Source organism: Dama dama, chromosome 29, assembly GCF_033118175.1.
Source record: "Dama dama isolate Ldn47 chromosome 29, ASM3311817v1, whole genome shotgun sequence".
NCBI lineage: Eukaryota > Metazoa > Chordata > Mammalia > Artiodactyla > Cervidae > Dama > Dama dama.
In genome coordinates, this window is record NC_083709.1 from 31,866,939 (window position 1) to 31,879,628 (window position 12,690).

The 12,690-nt window shown below is 42.3% G+C and overlaps 2 pseudogenes; both read right to left on the minus strand.

Annotated features, from left to right (window-relative positions):
- Window positions 1-1,141: 1,141 nt before the first annotated feature.
- Window positions 1,142-1,609, minus strand: LOC133048972 (interferon alpha-17-like; annotated as a pseudogene).
- Window positions 1,610-8,765: 7,156 nt separating this feature from the next.
- Window positions 8,766-9,336, minus strand: LOC133048721 (interferon omega-1-like; annotated as a pseudogene).
- Window positions 9,337-12,690: the final 3,354 nt, after the last annotated feature.

The window sequence follows — 12,690 nt, forward strand, 5'->3', positions numbered from 1 at the left end:
AAGATCATTTGCAGAAATATTTTCTTCAAGTTTGCATTTTCAATATTTGGAAGGTGTGGTGAGTGGAAGGCCCACTGTCCACTTTTAGTTCAGTGATTCTCAAGTACTTGCAAGGAGCTGCCTGATCATTCTTTCGTTGTCTCCCTCAGGTAATAAGGAAACACTTTGTCTACACGTGTAGATGATTTTCTCATTAGCCTGTGCCTTGAGAGTCAATCTGTATACTTCCTTCAAATAGTCTATGATGCTCTGAACTCTGAGTGACATCTCTGTCATCTTCCCCAGCTGAAACTGTGACATAAGAGTTTTTTGAGAGAGTGTGCAAGCAAGAACAATGGATTTCCCCTTGCACACCCATGCAGAGCCGATTAGGACAAATAGGGCAAAAATGAAAAAATAGTCTTGTGCACTGAACTTGTCCTCTCTCTGAATCATCCAATTATTTTCCAGCTTCCTTGCCATGAGACTCCCATGAGGATAAGTCCAGGCCAAGTAATGTGAGAAGAAGTGCTATTACCCCATCTAGTCCTGGTCCCTGGAAGCATCCCATGTGATCAACCAGACTTTTCTCTTTGCCTCAAGGAGAATAGACTCAAGTACTACAGTCAAATTTGAAGTCTCCGGTTGATGATGGAAAAAAATATCTCAAAACAATGGCACCAATGTTCTCAACTCACTCTTTGGAGGAGAGCAAGCTAGAAGATTCACCTGATCAAGAACGCCTGCATTATGCTCTTCATAGAAGGAAAGAAAAGTGTCCACTGGAATCAAATGCCTGACACTTTGCTGTTTACCTGTTAAAGAAGCTAAGCATTAGGTGAACTGACAAATACCTTTAACACCATACTCTCTTAAAAGCTTTTCCACAAACAAATAAATTTCATATGTTGAAAACAGCATATACCGTCAAAACACATAGAAAAATCTTCTAAATTATGTTCTAATATTATTTATTTAAGAAAAGAGATTGTGTTTCTCTGTCTAAATATTTTTGTAAAATTGTGATTTTCATTTCAGACATTTTTAAGCTTGTGAGCAAACAGATGATCACTTTGGAGGCTTAAGCAAACAACAGTCTGATTGAGTGGAGAGTGTCACAAGTATAATTTTCATTTTATCTGTTGACTTTTCTTGAAGATTCTTACATGAGGGAAAGGCACTTTTCAATTTCCACTCTGACAACCTCCCAGGCACAGGGGCTGTATTCCTTTCCCTTCTAGTAGAGATGGATTCCTTGGAAATACTTCCGGACAGCAATTCCCAAATCGGGACAATCCAGAGTCACTTCTTCCCGCTGTTCCAAGCTCTGACCCAGGCTGGAGTGGTTTTTGAGGAGGGCGCTGTTCCAAGCAGCTCAGCTGCTCTCCCTGGTGAAGAGGTTGAAGATCTGCTGGAGCATCAGTTGGTGATAACAGGTGCCTTGAGTCATCTGGATTGGGGTGATATTCTCTCTTCTCCAAGGACACTTGAAGTCGTGTCTGTGCTCTAGGCATGACTGAGAGGGGATCGTTTTCATCTGTCTCAAATGTATGAAGAATTTGTTGTCAAGGGGACAAGCAGGGATTGAGCAGAGCTTGACTCCTGCCACTAGCAGATAGATCTTGGTCATAGAGAGTTTCCGTGAGTCACTGGGCGGCCACCAGGGGGCGCGCGGACACCACTAATCAAAGAGCGAAAGGTTTCTTCCCCCGGTCCTGGCACAGCGCGCTTCCCTGGGCTTTCACAGGAGGGCGGAGGATGTCTTCTTACAGGTTTTATAGTGAGTTTCCGAGTTCTAAGACTTCATTTCACCGGGTTTGGCAGCCTTTTCTGCAGGAAAGGCGTCGCTGTCAGAGCCCAGGTTAGTACTCCTTGAGTAGTGCACTCAGAAATCTTCAATCCGAGCCCTCGCCAGAGACGTTTTGTGTGGTGGCAAGCCCGGAACCTTGCGTTTTCTGCTTTCCCCTGAGTGTCGTGCTTTCTTCTCGCACAGAGATTTAGCGACGCCACTTTTAGAAAGAAAATGCGTTTAGGGAGGCGTTTGAGGCGGAGAATCAGAGCGACTTGGGGGCCGATTTTACAGATTCGGGCTCCTTTCTGTCGCAATGAAGGGACCGCTCACGGAAAGGGGAGCTGGCGGCGGCGACGGGGCGACGGGACGGTGTTGGGGACGCCCTGGGGGTGTCGGGGCGCGGTCCCCACCCGAGGACCGGGGACTTTCAGGGTGTCGTTCAAGGAATTGGCCCTGAAGTGGGGGAATAAGTATTGAACAACTGAAAACTAGGAATATTCGAAAACTCACAGCACTGTATTTTTATGCGTTTAAATTTGGATTTAATTATATTTGTCTCATTAAATAGTTCACATTTTTTATTTTTGAAATATTTTATGAAAACATTTAAAATATTATATATGATATTAAAATATGTGAGTATTGAAATATTTATTCATTTACGAAAATATTTGTTAGATAATATATTAAAATATTAGTATTAAATGATATTAATATTTATTAGTATTTCATTAAATTCTTTTTAAGCTATGGTTTATACTGAAACAAGAATTTAATATGATTTTACTTTACTGACTTTAATGGAAGCCACCTCATTAATATATTCCAGATCACTTCTTTGACAATTTCTTGTGCGTCTGTGACAGTCTTAAATAATTATTATGTAACTCGAGTTTCTGAAACACCGCTGCCAGCACTCCACCTTGAGTGTAGTGTAGCAAAAGGAATTAGTGCAGATGTCCCTGGTCCAATGATTAAGACTGTGCTTTCAATGCAGGAGGTGCAAATCTGATGTGTGGCTGGGAACTAACATCCCACATGCAGTACTGTGCAGTCAAAAAGAAAGGAAGATGGATGGAAGAGAGAGAGAGAGAGAGAGAGAGGAACGAAAGGAAGAAGAGGCAGTGTCCTGTACAAAGCGTTGAGGGCATTTACCAGGTCTGATCTTTTCATTTTATTTGGGAAGAATTTTGTAAGTGAAATGAAAATTGCCCAGATTTCATTGGCAATGAGAAGCCTTTCTTCGTAAGACACATATGGTCTTGCAAATGAAAGGGCATTTCTTGTCTTTCTTGAACATTTTGATGTTTTGTTTAGTGCATATATTTTGGTATTTTCATTTTTTTAATATTGAGTTACAATGTTATTTATCTTGATGTCTTAGACTTGGTGCCTTTTAACATTTCATACTCAAGAGAAGTCCTTTCTTACTTTTCCCCAATACTAACCCAAGAAATAGCTTCAGAAGTACTGTTGCCAGCTTCCCTGGTGGCAGGGAAAGTATACGAATGTCCCATTTCTTGTCCTCCTACCCTCTGTCACATTTTATAACCGATTTCCTGGTCTCTTTAACCATTAAAAAAAAAATCTATGTCTTAAAATAATGTCACCAGAGATGGTCTAAGACTAACTGAGGATGATGTTAGGAAATGTTTACCTCATTTGTACTCTTCACAGAGCAGCTATTATTTTGTAAGACAATTTTTCAAGATGCTGGCCCCAAGCAAAAGGATTCAAGTGCTGTAAGATTTGTTTTCATAATGTTCCAGGACTGCTGTAAGCGTGGAATCTTGGGATCTGCTCCTTCAGAATCTTTTGGGCAGTCCCCTCTCCTAGACTTTGGTTTTGGTGGGCCTCAAAACACAGCATTTTAGCCAATTTCCTTCTCTCCACATCTTTTATTTTTTTTAAGTCATTTTTTTTTCTTTTAGAAAAAAAATTTCATTTAACTAACTACAAATTTGGTTTCTTTTTCTCTCAGTATTATTTTGAAGTATAACACAATCTGTATCTTAAAAAGTAGTATCAGAGGTGGTCTAAAACTTACTGAGGTTGAAGAAAGGGACTGCTTCTTTTCTCTCATTTATTAACAGAGCAATGGTGTTGTATTAGACAACTGCCTAAAATCTGGTTCACTGCAAAGAACTTAAAGTACTGTGGGATTTCTCTCCATACTGTACCAGGCACTGATCAAAGGAAGGAAACGTGGGCTCCTGGGCCCCTTCAAAGTCCTGCAAGGCAGTCCCTCTCCTGGAATTAACACTTAGGGATTCAACATGCAGATCCTTGACAGTGTTAAGAGCCCTGCAGGCAGAGTTTCTCCTGGCTGGACTAAGGGTGGAGTAAAGAGGTTCCTATTGGTTATATTGATATGAAAGACTGCTATCATTCACTACGTTTCACATTCTCAGCCTAATTTGCAAACTTTGTATTATTTGAAGTGAAGGATGTCCTCTGTGGCTGCTACTAAAGTGGTCTTGATGTTTTTGAAGACAAAATGAACGTCTGGTGTCCGCTACATCAGGAGCCCCAGATAGTGTGAGAGTAGACTTCCTGCCGCCCCCAGCCCCTCCTCTTCATCAGCTCTGAGATCCTGCCCTCAGCTGCTCTGAGCTCCTGCTGCCTCCTTCCTCCTCATCCTGCCTCGATGACCTCTGCCCTGCTCCCAGGAGGCCAGTCACCATTCGTGCCTGACTCTTCTGGAATGCACATCTCCAAGCACATTGTCACCTATGTGTGTGTGTGGTCAGCACACTTTGGTGACAGAATAAAGAAACTGTATGAATTAACCCATGTTCCGTATTATGTCACAGTTATCTGTAGACCATCAGAAAGCAAGAACTATGGTCCTGAAAATCATTGTGGAAAAATTCAAACCTTATGTATTAGACCTTAAACAGACATCCAGAGAGTAGTGGTTAGATATATTTTGGTGCAATTTAAACTGTCACAATAGACTATGTAGTCACACCTTTGAGTTCTCTTTTAGACTAAAGAAGTGAGTTAGATAGAGCTTCAGGTTTTTATTTCAAGCTGAGTTGACTCATATAGATGAATAGCTCCTTTTGGATTAAGACTTTTCCGTGAGTATATTTCATTTCCATTGTAAAAACACAAAAGAAGCATCAAAGCTGTGACATTCTCTGATGGCCAGGATGGAAGGAAAAAGTTTCTCCATGAAAACAAAATTGAGAAAAGTGCAGAAAATGACAATTCTGGCCTATTTAAAGATCTTATATGCGGGAAGTTGCTGGGAACAGCTGGATAAAGGCTGGCAGAGCCCAGCATCTGCAGGATCACCAAGCTCACCAGATGCCAACCCCTTCCCTGATGACATGGAGGGTGATGTTCTCCAGCCCTGGAGAATGGTGATCATCACCATTGCCACCCTCTGAGAGACCAGGAATCGCCAAACTCAGCGCTTCAGTGTAACTGAGTCCCAGGGCTCCAGCTCTACAAGGAGCTCAAAGCTGCCTTCCCCCTGCCTCTGCGGCTGGGATGGGCACTGCAGATCTCCCTGTAACAGACCAACTGGCCCTGCCCGCCCAGCGGGCACCACCTGCGGGTCAAGCGCCTTGAGCTCGAGTGCTAGATCCACCAAGGAGAACAGGGGAGTCCCAGTGGGCAGGAGCCCCAGGCCTGGGCAAGGCGCTGCTGGGGCCCCGGGAGCACATGGAACCCCGGGAGCACTGAGGAAACTCCCTTTTCCGGCCAACAGCCCAGGGCAGCTTTGCAGTCACTTTGCTTGGAGCCTGTGATTTCTGCACCTGCCTCTGTGTCCTTCCTCCCCTTCCTGGGAGGAGATTTTAGCCAGGGCGCTTTACCCCAGTGCCCGTTTATGCAGTGATTCACGGCTGGAGATCAGAGCATGTTGGGGTGTGTTTTCAGATTCAGGGTTGTTTCTGGGGAAAGGACTGATTCGGGGAAAGGGGATAAGGCACCTAAAGTCTGGACTGGCATCTTTAGATATTGGGGCCCTCTTGTGGGAAGACTTGAGGACAAGACTGAGACTTACAGGAAAGGGAAAATGATTTCATTTAATATAAATGGTTAATTTCTCCTTCAATGTTCAACTCGTTGAAAAATATTTTAAAATGTATAAATAAGTTTGAAACTCACACCAAGTTTACATATTTTCCTTATGCCAAAACAAGATCAAATGCAAATGTTTTCAAAATGACTTCTTTGTTCATCTCAGTTCAGTTGAGCAAAACCTGTAGTTGACAAACTTATGACCCAGTAACTACCTAAAATTATTAATCTCAATTTTCAAAATCTTTCTTTCTTTCTTCTCTTTTAGCCTAGGATCTTATGTTAAGCTTTCAAATTTATACATGGTCTTGCATTGGAGAGTTTTATGAACTTTTAAAAATGTCATTTCATACAGATAAGTTGCTTTAAAATTCATAATCAAGATGTTTTTGTGTTCAGCATAATGTAGGTTTCCACTTAATGTACCATTTGCTACTTAATAGAAACCTTATATGCTAAATGCACTGATTGTATGGTGACTTGATACCCAGTAAATATCTCGGCGTGCTTGCTACAGCTGTGAGATTATTTCATTTGCTAGTAAAATTTAAAAATGTGTAGATATTCTCTGTACAATCCTAGAGAAGACTAACCTGTTCTAATTTGTAGAAGTAGAAGTTTTGCATTAAAAATTAGAATTGAGCAAGGCACAGATATGGCATAATCCTCTCTAAGGTAGATATGAAATAATGGTCAGAGCTCTGTATACACCTGTCACAGTAACAACTCTCATTTTAGTATGTTTAATTTTAATGTGTTAATGTTTACTGTGTCCCTGATGCTTTATATAATTGACTCATATCTGATAATTTTGTAAGTTGTTGTATTAACATCATATAGATTAAATGACATGAGATGGTATATTGAATGGAGTACAGTATTCTCATTATCCCTATTTTGATTTTAATTGGAGAATAATTGCTTTACAATGTTGTGTTGATTTTTGTGTACAACCGTGTAAACCAGCTCTGAGTACACATATATCCACTTCTCCCTATTTTAAAGCTGAGAAAACTGTAGGATAGGACAGAAAAATCAACTGGACTAAATGATGCAGAGAATTGAGGGAAAAGTAAAGAGATGACGAGATAACAAATACACTGGTCACCTGAGAAGACAACAGTAACCCACAAAAAATGAAAAGAAAAAATGCAGCAGGATTGTTGTTTTCAAGCAGTTTAACTGGTAAAACTATTTTAGGATTCATACTTCATTCATTAATAATGTTTCTCATGTCTTTAGTATGAGGAGGTAACAGTTGGTTTCTGGACTCGTTGTTGGGTTTTGGTCTTTCAGTAGCAATGCAGAGGCTCCAGGAGGTGACATTGCCAGCAAGTATAGACAAGGGGCTTTATTGAAAAGAGAACTAGGATCCAACCCGGGACACCGCAGGACTGGAGGGCAGAAATCCATTTCACAGCACCTGCTCTTTCCTTCCTGCCTGTGCATGTGTTTGATTTTCTGCATTGATATGAGATCTCTATTCTTTCCCTATTATTCATCTTTGTACTACATCAAAGCATTTTCTACTAATTCATCTTTCTCAAAGAGTGTTTGATGAACTCATAGGAGTGCTTTCTAGAGATATGAAACCCAGACATTGGAATGCTTTTCAGCATACAGCCAAGGAAGGTTCTCACACTGAAAGCATTTTGGAACTAGCACCCAAGGTGAAAGGAAAATACCTTTGCCGGGGGCGCAGCACCTTTGCAGTGTCCCCTTCTAGTCACTGTCTCAGGCCAGCTGTCCTGCCTCCTCCCTGCGGGCAGCCACACTGTGATCCTCACAGTCCTGATGATTTCTGCCAGGAGCACTTGATGATTCTTGTGTGTGAACTCATTGAATCCAAACAGTAATCCTGTGAAAACTACTCTTATTGTCTGCGTACTAAAGATGAGGAAACGGACCTGTTGTGTTTGTGAGACTTTTCAGGGTCACACTGTTGGTAAATAGCAGGGCTGGGATTCAGAGGTTTTGGAATTTCTAGAACTCTCCTTTCCCTTGGGCTCTCTTCCTGTGGCTTCCACTCTGACTACACCGTGCAGCTAGAAGAAACCAGCACAGAACGGAGCTCCTGAGATGGAGGCAGTGAAGGCGCTGTGTGAGGGGGTGACCTGCTCAGTCCTGAGGAGGCAGGGCTGAGGAGAAGGTGGGAGACAGAGTAATAGGAGTCAGGAGCGGCCATCAACACCGCATGTCGTCAGCTTTCCTGCAGGAGGGGACTGCTTCCCTCAGACATTTATATCAACCATTCTGTAATGAGTGGGTATGGATTAGTTATGCCTATGACATCAAGATGAACCATTTTGTACAATTTCATAATCTCCTTTCTACCTGTTATTTTCTTGGCACCCTCGACAGCTTAGAAGATCTTAGTTCTCAACCAAGGCAACCTGGAGGGAAAACTCAGAGTGCTAAAAACTGCACCACCAGAAAGCTTGAAGAATTCCACCTTTTGACAGACATTTGTTAGAAAGTCATAGAACTGTTCCACAGTATAAAATGAACAAATACTGTTTTGTGATAGGTATATATAGACAAAATAAGGACTTAGTTTTTTAAAATAAAAAAACTCAAGAAGTTGTCCTTGATAAGTATTCAATAAATAAAACAAATTACAATTTGAATCATAGAAAGGGGAATATATTTTCTAAATTTTAATACAATGTAAGCACATACATCTTTTATATGAAAATATGAAATATTGAGATACAATAACATTAAATAAATAAAATATCAATAACATCAAAGCAGTTGTTGCTTATAGACTGATACTCGTGCACCTGGGTACTTTTATATCTCCTTGCTTATTACCACTGACATGTATTGGCTGAGTTAATTCAATAAATTTGGTGGCTGAAGCAGAATTCAGAGTCTTCTGAAATGACCCCAGGTGGGTATATGAGGGTGATGTGGCATCTTAGTCAGTGAGAGTCATGTCAAGGTCAGATCAGTCTCCATCCTACATTCTTAAACGTTCTTGCAAGCTGGTTGATGAAGAGAGAAAAGGCTCTCCTTATATCCAATCTGACAATTTCCCAGGCACAGTCGCTGTATTCCTTCTCATTCAGGTAGACATGGATTCCCTGGAAGTACCTCCTCACGGCATCTGTGGGGCCCTTCCTCCCCAGGGCAGAGTCTTCCTCTCCCGTCACCTGCTGCAAACAGTAGTCCAGGTCAGCCAGCTGCTGACCCAATCCAGTGCAGAGCTGCTTCAGGAGGGTGGTGTCCCAGGCAGCAGAGGAGCGCGTTGTGTTGAAGACGTTGAAGCTCTGCTGGAGCATCTCGTGGAGCACAGAGATGGCCTGGGCCTCCTGCAGCTGGCCGCCCTCCACCATCTCCTGGGGAAAAGCGAAGTCTTTTCTCTCCTGCAGACAGAGGTGAGGGGAGAGTCTCCTCATTTGGTCCAGGAGAGTGAGGTTCTTCTCAGTGGCAGCCAGCACGTGGTTCAGAGACAGGTCACAGCCCAGGGATCCTCCAGGGCCGTAGCTGACCAGCACCAGGGCCATCAGTAGAGAGAGCACGAGGGCCATGGGGAAGATGAGGCTGCTGCTGGGCTGGCGGAGACAGCGTCTGCTGAACCTTGAGGTAGGTTCTCTGATGCCATGCTTTCTAAGCAAGGCCATTAAATAGGGAACACAGTAGTTTTCATTTTCTAATCATTTCTATACACTTTTACTTCCTTTTTGGTTTTCTGTTATGTATTTTCTATATAGTCAAAGAAATTTTCTTTCTTCTAGACTGTGATAGGATCTGTGTCTTAAGTCAGAATTGATGGACATGTGATATCACACAGGTTATTGCCCTTCATCTCTCATTCATAAGTGTTGCTGTCCTCTCATCCATGAACACATTGTTGGCTTGCTCTTAGGCTCCTTTTTTCCCTCTTAGTTTCCATAGGAAGCCAGGCTCTGTCAGCCCTATCGTTTCCCTATTTGTAAGGGATTTACCAGATCATTCTGGCAGTTAAGCTCTTGGAAACAAAGGATGAGTTTTCCTTAGTGTTTGACTTAGAGAAGAAGCTGATTATTATCAGTCCTTGAACTCCTCCCACATTTCTCTTCCTTCTGGAACACATTCCTGCAGATCCCTGCCCTTCAGGGAACCACGAGGGCAGGTCTATTAGAGACATCACCCTTTCTTCCCACCATTTTCTTATTGGACACCTGTGGTCCTCCACAGACTGGGCCAGGACACCCACCAGAATCCTAATTCTTCTCAGGGCACATGGGTGAGGAGATTCTAATTCCAAGATAATTGTATTTCCCCAGCAGCACCTCACTCACAAGGGAGAGATCACACAGAGCCACAGCCTGTCCTCTGGAGTGAGTGAGTCCCTTCCTCACCTGCTGGACTCCCTCCCTGAGGACAGGCCCACCACATCCTGTGGACAAGAATCTCCTTTCTGTGGAGGGCTTGTTTACTTATTGGGAAGATAGTCTTCCTGAAACCCCACCCGCTCCACTGGAGTGGTTGTGTGAAGGACCCTAGTTCTCGGTGGTGACCTCTTCTTCTCCTGACCAATTTCCCCAGGTTTCCAAGTTGTCAGCACTGCTCAGAAGCTGAGAGCCAAAGTATGTTTGCGCAAGTTGGTGGAGGAGTTTCCAACTGCAATTATTTTACTTTTTCGTAGATAAATAATATTTACTTTGCCAAATATAGGGTTTATTATTCAAATCTTTTACTTAAACTCTTCAACACTTGCTCTGCTCAGAGTTTCTGAGCTGGAGGAAGGAGATTCAGTGATGGTGTTGTCCCTCATTGGAAGCTTATGTCACAGAATCTAATGAGTTTCAGTCATTTATTCGGGCAGTTGATTCTACTGGGCATCTCTGTTCCTCTGTTTCTGTCTCCTCTGAGGTTGCAAGGCAGTGAGACCCAGGTCACTAGATCAGGAAAAATAGCCTTCTTTCCTTTACCAGAGCATAATTTTTCATTTAAACTGTTTATATTCACTTAGTGACTTATTGGACAATGTTGGTATTCCTCTTCTGCTCTGATTCTATTTCATGATGAGACAAGAACAATAAAGGGAAGTAAAGAAAGTCAGAGGGGCTGCATCTCTATCACTTTCTTGTTTCTCTTTGCAACTTTCCTAGAAAGTAAAATTGCACAGTTGTTTTGTGGGCAACAAAAAACAAGGGTAAGTCTCAATGTCTTGAATATGGAAGAAGGGAAGTGGTTTTCCCCTGACGTAATGAGGTATTCTGAGATAGCAAACTGCAGTGAGGCATGCCTGGGGAGTAGGCTGTGGCAGAGGGGGAGGATGAGGCCAATATGAACAATAGAAAGCCTGGGACAGGGCTGCTTCTTACAGAAGCTCAATGAAGGCCAAGTCCTGAGTCAGTTGACTGCCTTCAGCTTTGGAAGACCAGCTAGCTGATTTTCCTTTCCTTTAATCCACATGTGATCAGCATAAGGGGAGATGGAAGAGAGATGGGCAATCAGAACCCCAGTTTCTAGGACACAAACCCTTTCTGGCAGGGTTGAGGAGACCAGCCTTGCCTAGCATCTGTGTAGTTGATAAATCCACTTGGGCAATGAGAAGATGCTTTGAAAAACGAGAATGATAGGGAATGAAATGACTCCAAAAGATCCTGATCTTAATCTGGTTAACAGTAAAATTATGATATTAAAAGTAAGAGCTGCATTTTATTGATTGTTAACCCTAATGATTTCTTTAATATTCCAGTTTGTGATATGATCACATTCATGGGTTGGGTTTCTGCAGGTTTTTGAAGAATGTTAAAAATATTTATGTGCTTATTTGGCTGGGCCAGGTCTTAGTTGAAGCATGCTGGATATTGCATCTTCTTTGCTTCATGCAGGCTCTTTACTTGGGCCATGGGAAGTCTTGCCTGCCTCATGCAGGATCTAGTTCCCTGAACAGAGATCCAACTCAGGCTCCCTGCTTTGGGAGCATGGAATCCTGGCCACTGGACCATCAGGGAAGTCTTAAGGAGTAGGGTTTCAATATATGAATTTGGGGAACACACACACATTTAGTCTATAACATGGTAATAAGAAGATACCAAGGTATTGTGTTTATGGTAAAGATTCATTAGGATATGTTTCCTTCTCGGTATTTATTTGCGGAAAAAGAACACATTGCCTGATGCTACCCTCATTTTTATGGCACATCCACCCTGAATTGTTTACTAATTAACTGTTATTCATGTTGTACTGTGAACCTAATTACCAAGGATCTACCAGGCTTCCCTGGTGGCTCAGATGGTAAAGAATCCACCTGCAATGCAGGAGACCAAGGTTCAATCCATGCGTTGGGAAGTTCCCCTGGAGAAGGAAATGGTACCCACTCCAGGATTCTTGCTTGGAGAATTCCTTGCGCACAGGAACCTGGCAGGCTACAGTTTATGGGGTCACCAAGAGTCAGACTCAACTGAGCGACTAGTACTTTTGCCAGACAAATTCCACAGACTATCAGTGTTCATCAAAAATGACAGTGACAACAACGACAAATTCCTTAGCCTCTGTAAGGGACTCACTTAATCCTTCCAACATAGTTGAAACTGAGTTGATATTCTCCTTTTCAAGAGCCCACTGCTAAGACTTTATTTGAATAAAATAATCTAAGAATGAATTTGCAAATCCAGGTTTCAAAACCTAATAGGTCAGATTCCAAACTCCCTATCCACAGCATAAACACCTGAGCACACTGCATGTACTGAACTCTCACTTATTCCCCTACTTTACTTCTAACACAAGATGTTCCTTTTTGTTTCATACCTCGATGTTACAAAGCTCTTATTTCCATTAATTAACTCCTCCCTCCAAATTCTAGATAAGCTGAGCGATTTACAAAGTATCCTGATTATTTTTTAGAAGAAGCAAAATGAAATTATCAAGTGGTAGTTATTACTGAGAGT